At 39.4% G+C, this 11727-nt stretch overlaps 1 long non-coding RNA gene across 2 annotated transcripts; it reads left to right on the top strand.

Annotated features, from left to right (window-relative positions):
• The first annotated feature begins 5587 nt into the window (after positions 1 to 5587).
• LOC124802726 lies at positions 5588 to 11649 on the top strand. Of its 2 annotated transcripts, XR_007017148.1 has the most exons (4): positions 5588 to 5881; positions 8529 to 8593; positions 8849 to 8989; positions 10871 to 11649. It is a non-coding gene; the product is annotated as an uncharacterized LOC124802726 (long non-coding RNA). The 2 variants fall into 2 exon arrangements; XR_007017147.1 differs by lacking the exons at positions 8849 to 8989; positions 10871 to 11649 and having other exon boundaries at positions 8529 to 8734.
• The last annotated feature ends 78 nt before the right edge of the window (positions 11650 to 11727 follow it).

Genomic DNA, 11727 nt, shown 5'->3' with positions numbered 1-11727 from the left:
TGAACGCCTTGATAGTTTTCTGCTCCCTGGAACGGAGTTGCAACCTCTCAGATACCTGATGAAACCTCTTCGTGTCGAAGGAGTGATCGGTGTTCTGCTGTTTCTATTAGGCACCAAATAGAAACCGATGCACCGTTTCACATTTGTCGTCGTCGGCACCGACCGAAAAATAACCAAAAACGAACCGAACCGAACGGATACGTGTTAAACAGACCTACAGGGATATAGCAATAGAATGTAATAAAGACGGTATACAAGTCCCGCTCTATAAAAGTAACACATTTTACCATCTTCGCTTACATCAACTTACGTGCACAGTATGTTAGTATCGGACTGTATGTAATCAAACACTAACATTAGGTTCAAATTGTGAGTGAAACACAAAGAAAATTGTTAATTTGCTTTCTGAAGAAAAAGTAACAAATCAGTATCGTGAACACAGTGCGTGTCACTAAAAATTTAAAACAGTAACGTGCAACGAGTAATCTGAATTAATAAAACTAAAAATTTATAGGCTGTAAATTAATGACTGGTCTGTTGACAAAAATTGCAAATGAACCGTAAAATTGATTGGTATCCATAGCATTTAGCATGTTCTCATTTTCCATAACCGACTCATCTATACCGTAGTTCGGACCCACCAAACTCACACGTTAAACATATTTATATTTCGTTAGGAAACTGATGAGAAGTGTCACATTTCTCGATAATTTTCCAGATTTTTCTTTCGTCAGTATCTACTCACAACTTGTCTTCAAAAATTATTAGTCTTCTGCTTGCCTTCTTTGGCTTATTGGGCCTGCTTTTCTGCGTCTTAAATGTATATTCCTTTTTAATCTTGTGTGAAAACCCTCCTCTCTTTTCCTGCTGCTTAGACTCTTTCGATTTACTATTCATTCTTTCTTCTATTTAGCGTTCTTTTCATACCCACTTCCATCAATGTTGCTTTCATAGTGTTTCTCTGCAAAAAATTGTAAAATACTGTTTTGGCTCTTGAAGCTTTCGATTTTTCGTTGCAACATATTCCCAGACGAGGAGAAATTGACAAAAAAGTTCAATACAAAACGGACGCAGTATTAAGATAAATCAGATTTTAGAAAACAGTCAGTTCATGGAGTAACTTTTCAACACATCTCTTACATTATTGACTAAAGTAGTTGCCTGATTTCTCCTCATTTCACCTCAGGGGACATCTTCAAAACCCGAGATGAAAAACGTTTTTTCCATTTCTACATCTACATCTACATTGATACTCCGCAAGCCACCCAACGGTGTGTGGCGGAGGGCACTTTACGTGCCACTGTCATTACCTCCCTTTCCTGTTCCAGTCGCGTATGGTTCGCGGGAAGAACGACTGTCTGAAAGCCTCCGTGCGCGCTCTAATCTCTCTAATTTTACATTCGTGATCTCCTCGGGAAGTATAAGCAGGGGGAAGCAATATATTCGATAACTCATCCAGAAACGCACCCTCTCGAAACCTGGCGAGCAAGCTACACCGCGATGCAGAGCGCCTCTCTTGCAGAGTCTGCCACTTGAGTTTATTAAACATCTCCGTAACGCTATCACGGTTACCAAATAACCCAGTGACGAAACGCGCCGCTCTTCTTTGGATCTTCTCTATCTCCTCCGTCAACCCGACCTGGTACGGATCCCACACTGATGAGCAATACTCAAGTATAGGTCGAACGAGTGTTTTGTAAGCCACCTCCTTTGTTGATGGACTACATTTTCTAAGCACTCTCCCAATGAATCTCAACCTGGTACCCGCCTTACCAACAATTAGTTTTATATGATCATTCCACTTCAAATCGTTCCGTACGCATACTCCCAGATATTTTACAGAAGTAACTGCTACCAGTGTTTGTTCCGCTATCATATAATCATACAATAAAGGATCCTTCTTTCTATGTATTCGCAATACATTACATTTGTCTATGTTAAGGGTCAGTTGCCACTCCCTGCACCAAGTGCCTATCCGCTGCAGCTCTTCCTGCATTTCGCTACAATTTTCTAATGCTGCAACTTCTCTGTATACTACAGCATCATCCGCGAAAAGCCGCATGGAACTTCCGACACTATCTACTAGGTCATTTATATATATTGTGAAAAAGCGTCATCTCGGTCTCGTACTAAATTGTGCAAAACTACACAATCTTTCACTGTACCTCTAGGACAGTCATGATCCAAGTTAATTAAGCGGTGGAAGATTCTCCATTTGTTCCTAAGTACTCCAAAAGTGCATTCGACGTACCTGCGAGCTCCACACACACGATAGTCGTAGATCCTTCTGTCCACTGTCGAAGTATGTCCACTGTACGGTTTGAGGAGAGGCTTGTGTCAGCCGAAAGCGTCATCTCTAAGAGATACTAAGGCATTTTGGGATTCTGTGTGCCTGGAAGACACTTGTCCGCTGTTAGATCCATGGTGCCGTTGATGATAGATCTCCATAATTAACAGTATTGAAAAACATTAGAATCACAGTCGTTCCCATACGCTCCAACATTAGCGTGAACAAATCGGTATTCTGCATCAGTTACTGGCATCCGGTCTATAGGCGAATATCCTTTATATCAGCGTACAGAAGAAAAAACAAAACCTAACATGAACCGTGTGAGAATCGTGTCGGAGGGGTTGGGTTGTTTTGGGGGAGGAGACCAGAAAACGAGGTCATCGGTCTCATCGGATTAGGGAAGGATGGGGAAGGAAGTCGGCCGTGCCCTTTCAAAGGGTCCATCCCGGCATTTGCCTGGAGCGATTTAGGGAAATCACGGAAAACCTAAATCAGGATGGCCAGACGCGCGTGTCGGAGGCATACTGACAGATTGTCAACTTCACAAAATATTTATGTAGCTCCGATCGCATTAAACATTTTACGATTTTTCTTGTGCATCTTGTGCATCTAATGTTCTGTGTCACGTAGTGTGCCATGAATTTGTCAATTTCGTTAGTTATTTAGCTGCCGCCATCAGGCCCAGAGGATCACGAGCTTCATTGCGAGATGGCCTCCAAGTCTTTTAGTCCAATGCTCTTTGCTAACATCCATCCAGTAGTATTATTTGCTCTAGATCTTTCGAACTGTAGTTCACGCACCATGTTTGGGATTTTCCAAAGGGTCTGGTAACAGTCATTTCAGCATTTAATACTATATTTGCCCACCGGCCGTCTGCAGACACTGTATTTTCAATACCGACCCTAGGTTCTTGGTGTAGATGGTAGACTCGCGCATTGTACGGACTCTTCATTCTCCGGTTTCTGCATAGACAACGGACTTGCAGATTTTACGAAGGACCTTCCTTTCAAACACCGGCGACTTGTTCAAATCTTGTTTTGTGGTGCTCTAGGCAGTTCATAACGTAGAGACTAGAGAGTAACTAGTCAGATGAGCGTTTTGTAGAAGTTTGGTTAGTATTTGTCATCTTGTGGAAAGGTTGATAGCAATAGTTGCAGAAGAAAATACCAACGTAAATGCAGTTCCCCCAGTCTCCCTGAATGTCCTATTTTATGTTATGCAGATCCGTAAAGTGTGTTTATTAAATTGTGTGGCATTATCGGTACTTAAGTTAACACTTTGGTTCTCCAGGGTATGTTCCACTATCTGCGTCCAGTTCTAAAAATGTATTCACTTCCAACTACAGTTTGTATCACATCAAGGAACTTCAGTGACAAGCAGAGCGTAGAATTTTCAAAATTTGCTTGTACAGGACGGTCAGAAAGTTTGAAAAGCTTGTAAATGTGTTGCAGAATAGGTTGTGCTGAGAAATAATTGTTAAGACAAAATTGATACGTAAAGCTTGTAAATGTGTTGCAGAATAGGTTGTGCTGAGAAATAATTGTTAAGACAAAATTGATACGTTGCGCAGTTTCCGATTTAATTTGCGTTGATGTTAGCCAATCAGGCTGTACAGCACGCAAATTACAGCGGCCTGTCAGAGATAGTGTCGCCAAAAGTGTGCTTCGTTTGCTTTCCCAAAACCGAACAAGAGAGCGATACAAAAACATGGGACGGTAGTAAGAATCTAACACGAGCCAAAGGCTAAGCAGTCTCGTGTGCTATCATTTAGGCTCTGAAAACAACCGACACTAATAAACCGCATCTGGCAAGCAGCTTGAATTTGAACACGCAGTGGTCTGGTTGACTATTTCAGTTCTAATTAACTCGGTGTGACGCATCGAATATTTTTCCTTGAGAACTATTTCACAGCAGAGCCTTCCCTGCAAAACCTTTACAATCTTTTCATACACTTCTGACCCCCCTGTATTCTATATATTAGTTAGCTATAGATTTTAAGTGAATTTTTTTTTTTTTTTTTTTTTTTTTTGTATATATGATGCTGAAACGTAGGGAATGAGGAACAAAAATAGAGCAAGGGTGTTAGCATTTATGATGTGGATGAGGGAAAGTATCGAAAGAATAAGTTGAATCTGCAGGGTGAAACATGAGGATATAGTAAGAAGTGTAGGAGAGTAGAGACAATTGCGGTGTCTAATAGCAAGAAGGAAGAGACACACGATAGGACATGTATTAAGAAAGACTATGGTCTTATAGAAACAGAAAAGTATGGACCGCCTGAAATGAAAAGCTAGCAAAGCAAAAAATTGGCAATACTGATAACAATTCATATTCTGTTCTCTCGCGGACCAGAAAACGGACATCGTTCACGAAATGAAAATACATACACTATACTGATACTCTTAACTTGGTAAGATATTTGCTTCTTGAAAACGAGTGAAATCTCACGCTTCTATAGCTCTTCGACTGTATCATTTTTAAATAAACCTCCTGCATAGCTAAACTGAACACTGAAAGCGGCAGACGACAGAAAGCGGACACAGTTGGGCTGAAATGGGTACCAAACTGTGACTGACGTAATTTTGTAGTATTTGTGGACAAAACGCCTCTGTTGTATTACAGTGTGGTCTAGCGGATTTCCAGGATTAACCTCGTTTACGTACGTGCAGTTTAATTGACTGCAGATTGGATAGAAAACCGTTCTTATTTTTTCCAAGGGAAATCAAGAAATGCGGCAGTTTTCTTGCGGTAATTAAATCCAAACACTTTCTTTGTGCACAGTTCACAGATACGAAAGGCGAAAGTGATACGATTTTCGAGAATATTCGTTTGTAGATTTTTGCATTTTTTACGGAGACGAATTTCTCTGGGATTGAAAAATTATTTCCTTCCATTTTGGTTTTGAGTTGAATTGTTTCAATGAAGAAGGGCAGTACAATCAAGAAGATTACTATGTCTGACTGTAACAACGGTTCTTCACACTGTAAATGCACATAGAAATCGTATGGAGGTGTGGTTCGTAACGGGAGACTGCAGCAGCAATAGAATAATCTTATAAAAGTTGCGGACGGAAAGAAAATCTCGTGTTTAAATAATAAAATACTATAATCGCCAAATTTTGCAATATTTTTTTCTACAAATTATAACAAAAACTGGAATCACATAAAAATGAATTATGAGAAGCTGCTGTCCACAGACAGATTCTCTCTCTCTCTCTCTCTCACTCTGTGTGCTACAGTATGACGTCAATAGCGCAACCGCTTGGCCCACGCACCCAGTGTGCCTGCGCCAGCGAATCTTCTAGCGAAAAGCGGAAATCCATTTTTCGGTTCAATAAAGTGCTATTGTTACAAATTATTGAGCAACATTTTGGTGGTGTCGGTTGGAAAACCCAAAGAAAGTGTCACTGTTTGCTGAAAGCTAGTGATTGTACGTTAAAATAGGGAACTACTTTGTATGCGGCACGCGGAGGAGTACAGTAGCGAACTACAGTAGCGCGAGATAAAAGACTCGAACAAGGGCGTAGGCAACGGGAGTTGCGAGAAGATGGAGGACTGCGGATGTGCGGGCGCGAATTGTGCGGCGATGAAGGTAAGTGGATTCTACGATTCTATCACCCAAATCTAACCGTAGTCCGACCATCGCCAACGAGAAGTTTAAATCCGTTCCTAGGCGAATTCTTCATTTAACATTGCTTCTTGCCTTCCTTTGTTTTAGTGAGAGTTTACACGGAAGGATAAATTCTGAAGTGCATAAGAAAGTCAGATAACAGTGCGTTATAAATTTCAGAGTGCAGATTTTTACTATAAAAAGTATCAATTGCCTTAAAAGGTCATCAACATTTTTTGGGTATCGCGCAATTTTGTCAAGAGAAATTCTGTACATTGTAATTTATTCTTTTCGATCTTTAATACTCGTATTGGGAATACATCGCGACTTCCTCGCTATGTTTTATCGTCTGCAGCCGCACTCACAGATGTGAAGTCGGCGGATGTAAAGACAAAAATTACGACAAGCCCTTAAAGGATTGGAGTGTATACGGAACTCCCTCGAATGGGGGCCTCCCGGCCAACAATTCCATACGATTTTTTCATTTCTTTGTGTGTGTGTGTGTGTGTGTGTGCGTGTGCGTGCGCGCGCGCTTTTTATACAAATGTGAGCGCAGTAACACTGGAGACTAACTTCCTCCGAAAGAGGGCGTAGTGGGTGGATATAAAATATAAAAAATACATTCATACACTGATGCTGCCGTAAAAATAGCATGCATAAACCGTACTGTACCTTCATTCACATTCGTTTTGTCTGTAGTAAATTGGAGATGATGCGTGGGGAGTGGAAGAAGCAAGCCTGCTCCCCGATATAAACTGTTGCAAGCGGAAGATCTACAGACAGATGCTGATGCAAAACCTGTTTTTGTGCTTTGTATTAAGCTCTTACGAATGGTCAGTAGCAATATCAATGTTTTGTCTATCTCCATGCACGCTATGCAAACCGTGAAGTATATGGCATTGTGTACTTCCCAATATACGATTTACTAGGGCTGCTTCCTATCCCATTCGTATAGGGGCTTTGGGAAGAATGATTACTGAAATACCCCTGTGGACGTTGCAATTAGTCTTAATTCTTGTGCTCTTGATTCCTATGGGAATGATATATAGGAGCTATAGTATATACCTAGATTCCTCACTTGATGCACGTTGTGAAACGGGTTTTATGGATAGTTTGTGAATATTTTCAAGCATCTACGAATTCAGGTTTTTCAACAATTTCATTGTACTCCTCCATGAATCAACCATACGTGTGACAATTTATGCTATCCTTTGTTCAGTATCCATTGTTAGTGCTGGTTCTTGTGCCTCCACCCTGTTACGAACACATGCACCACACACCCAAACTCACTTGATGAATATTTTAAGGTGGGATACTAAATTGTTTTGTAAGGAGTCTCCTTTGTAGACGTATTTTCTCAGAATTCTGCCAGTGAACAGAAATCTGCCTCATGCTTTACTTTTTAGTGTGAGTGTGTTCTGTTTGAATGCCAGGAAAACCTTCAGTTTAGTAAATTTGTGCTGTTAAAGAGATACTTCACCTTCTACAATCTGCACCAAATGGCAGCTAGTACCCCATGCATCCGCCATCTTACTTTTTTTCCGGCCATCTTGTGTACTCTTGCTTTGACGATGTTGCATGCTCTTCTTTCTGATTTTTACCAGTATTTTCTTCCCAATTTTTCTAAGGTTTATTATTTTGCTGCACTCAATCTTCATAGCCTTAGTGTTTGTCTTGTTTGTTCTCAATTCAACAATTTTGTTGTCGTCTCTCATTGAAAAGTTCTGTCATTTTTGGAGTTTGTCATTTATACTGGTCCTCTAAAAGTTTTTGATTGTATTATATTTTCTTCCCACTTTATAGACATTTCCAACAACTATAACTGTTCAAGTACATCTTTCTCTCTCACCTCCCCCACCCCTCCCCCACCCTGTTCACTGCCATCAAGCTTACTGCTCGGGGTTGTTGCAATAAATATATGTGGTTTCCTTCAAACTGTTAGAATTGTGATACCGCAATGATAATTATTTCCATAGTCCTGTGTGTTTTTCATATACTTTTCAATCTTATTGGGTTTAATAATTTTTTTTACTTACAAGCTATAGTTGATTTTACTTTCATGTTTTTTTCCATGGATTATTTGTTCACTGATATGTAATATAGTTTAGTAGTTATGCTTGATACATAGTCTAAAATTTTTGGGGATGTAAAGTTGCCTCTGTCCATCATTAAACCTGATTTTGTTTGTCAACTTTGAGTCTTTGCAGTCTGCTGCACTCAGCCTAAATTTTCAACAGTGTTACAAGTGCTACTTGGTCGTATTCCATGTGTCCACGTGGAATGAGTTTTGGGGGTATTGTGAAATAGGCTAGCTCACATTTTCTTACTTTGGATAGATCTATGCTTTTTTTCCCTCTTCCGGTCATATTATCCAAATTACTGTGAGCCAGACAGACAGAAATAATGATCTCACATTAGTGCATTCTGAAATTCTGGATGTTCTTGAAAACTTGAGAATGTAGGCTTTTTTATACTAAAGATATCTACCCCTCCCTACAGTATACAGAACATTCCAGTATCACTGTGTTAAGGCATTTCTGTTCTACTAAAAAAAATAACTGGAAGTGTCTTATTTAGAAAGACTTAGCATATAACAAAGAGATACAATATTCTGTGTTGTATTTTACAGTGTGGAATACTGAGATGGCAGAAGGATGGTGTTGGTTGAAGGTTCAGATGGTTTTCTCAAGTCAGGTCTGTATTAATTAGAGTAATGTAAATTAACCTTAACTTGTGATGAAACTCACTTGTTTTGTAAAAGAAAATTGATTAAAACATAGTACTAGATCATATGTAAGACAACTGTATTCGGGAAATAAACAAGAAAAATTTGATGAATCTGTTTACTTTGATTTCAATGCTGTTCATTTACTTTCCTATCCTGATCCTCCACATTGAGGCCTAATTTGCAATGTTTATTATAATATTGTCTTGTCACTTCGTCACCAGGTTTCCCTTCTAACTACATCGTGTCAGCCCTGTTACCATGATAATTCTTCAAATTTTCTGATGGCGGTACCCAGGCTTCTCAAGACTTTCGAGCTAGAACATCAGCTTTTATTCTCATTTACTTGACATCTGAGTTAAAAGGTACATATGCGAAATAAGTATCGTACACTTGTTCAAGCTAGTTTTTAGTAAAAGCTATCCATTTGTAGTGCCAGTTTTAATATATTTGTTCTATTGGATGTTCTCATGTGCAGCTTGAGCAATACATAAATTTTGCTTACATCAGATTGACAGATATGTTACAGATCTTAAATTGTGTGGTCTCACAATTTTATGTTGAGGGTGTGAAAAGGCAACCGTTATGATTTAATCACATTTATGGTGCCATATTGTACCATGAAGATGGTGGAAAATGAAGGGACTTTATTGAAATTAAAATTGTATATGGGCTAGGCCATTATGCTGCTATGATTTACTTATTAAATAATGTTCACAATGATTGTATTTTGTTCTCTTCCATTGGAATATTAACTCTTGTCGAGAAGACTATCAGCCAGCTTGTTAAGATTTTAGTCTGAATCTTGATTTATATTTTGAATCTAATAGGTTAGTTTCTGTGGATGAAAACTGTGAAGTTTAGAACTATTTCACTAAGGTACCTTCCTGTTGATATTAATGAGTGGGTGACTGTTGTGACAGCTATGTTTAGGATTTGATCAAAACTGGTAGTCCAGCAACCAGTAGACTACATGTCCCCAACTGAGATGGGTCTTATTTTGTCACTGCATGTATAAAACAGAGTTTAATTCTTTTTGCATGTAATAGATGTATAGTTCAAAGCAGTAGTTCAGTTTGAATAGAGATGTAGAACACATCAACTTTGAACCAATGTTAGACCATATTATGATGGTTGCCTTTAAAAATTGATTTCCATTTATATGACTGCTGCGTATCACTTGCAAATTTACTTTTGCTCAAATAAAAAAAAGCATTTTTTGAGAATTTCATTTGCAGTATCTTGGTTTTAAGGTTATCACTTGTAGACATTGGGTGAAAACTGCTTTCTTACAGCATTGTCATTAGCAGTGTTCTCATAAAGTACTGGTAGCTGTGCTTCTTGGCACAGCTGATATTTGGGCATAATATCAGTACAAGTTGTGAAAGCTCTCTGTTTTCTACCAGATAATAATAATACCTATTTATCTACCTCAAGGGAGAGGCAGATAGAAGCAGCATAGCTGAGGCTTAGGCTTGATACCAACACATGTGATGGAAGCTTTCTCTTTTTTGTGCATGTTAGTAATCGCCAATTACATATACTAAAGCACAGGCAGATATAATGCTGGATTGTTTTGTCTTCTATTGAAAGAGTAGTCAGTTGTCTGCGCACCGTAGTAATTGCTGTTGTCATACTTTATCGGGTTGTGTGCTGTTCCTTTACAGGACTATGTGGTGTGTATAGAATTTGTACGTGAGATATTGTAGATCTATTAGTGAAGTTAGCAAAACTCTGGGTTTATGGCACAATGTTAGAGAAGCAAAGATATATTGGTTGCAGCAGACCATTGGTTGGCTTCAATATTAATTCTTAGCATGCAGTTACAAAAAGGTTCTGTATGTTAGCTGATGCAGTTTGTCACTACTTGGTAGTATAGAGTTGGAAGGCAAGCATGATATTGCATTTAAGTGCATTTATGGGTTTGTCCTCTATGTAATGTCTTTCCACTTATGGTGATGTGTGTATTGGCAGGCTGCTAGTAGGTACTGGAAATTGCCTCTTGTTAAGTGCAGCATGCATATCATTCATTACATCTCCTACACTTTTTGATTGGTTGATGTACTTTTCTTAATGGAACAATGTTGCTCCATACAATGAACTACACATATGGTTCACTTGTCGTACATCAGCTGTCATATTGTTTTTAGATTTCCATGTTAACATTTTTTGGTTTATTAATAGTGGAGTTAACTGTTGTCAGTTAATATGAATCTTGTGCGTCAACAACTGTTTGTTTGGTGCAGTGGACTGGTGGCATATCGAGTGCTGCTATTAGCCCGTGGCTGCTTATGGAGTGCAGTCTGCCTATTGGATGTCGAATGGTCAGAATGGATACGCCAGTACATCTCTTCTGGGGATGCAGTAGTGCCTGCAGCTACCTATGAGGCGCTGTCAGTGGACAGCAGACCAGTTCGAGGGACCCACCTGAACTGTCTGTCATTCTGATTTGGGGTACAGCAAGGACAACGGAAACCCTGTGCCACACTTGGGGTTAAATCCATCAAGCAGCTGCTCTTCAAAGAGAACTTGGTGACACTGCCAACTCCTATGCAACCAGGGCCTTTAAAATATCCTGACAGCCTATTTGCGGGATGCCTTCGCACCCATGATAACTTTTCCGTAAGGGTGCATTCAGTGTGCAGGTGCTCTGGCCTCAGTATATGTCCAGGCTGTAGATAGCCTGAGAGCCTTCTTAACGGGACATACAAGAGCCAATATGGGTGTTGTCAGATTAGCAACTATTCAGATCATGGGACTCGGATTATGCCAGAGTACCAGAGTAATTTACATTTTATGGAATGTAGTATACTGAGTACAGAGCATCAGTTCATTTGGTAATGAACCCAGCCATCATTCTGGGCAAATAACTTGTCAGAGTCACATTTTTTGTGAGAGAACTATTCTCATACTACGGTATATTGATAATTTTCACTTATGGACCGTCTGACAGCAACTGAATAAAACACAATTTTAGAGCCATACGCGTTTCGCCTTTATTTTCTGCAAGGCAAATGTAAATAAAATAGCTAACATATGCACATATTCCAGGCCACTGATGATGCCTTGCAGAAAATAAAGGCGAAACGTGTATGGCACTAAA

The sequence above is a fragment of the Schistocerca piceifrons genome, chromosome 6 (assembly GCF_021461385.2).
Source record: "Schistocerca piceifrons isolate TAMUIC-IGC-003096 chromosome 6, iqSchPice1.1, whole genome shotgun sequence".
NCBI classification, from domain to species: Eukaryota; Metazoa; Arthropoda; class Insecta; order Orthoptera; family Acrididae; genus Schistocerca; species Schistocerca piceifrons.
Note: the sequence above shows the minus strand (reverse complement) of the source record. Positions and strands in the feature narration are given on the sequence as shown.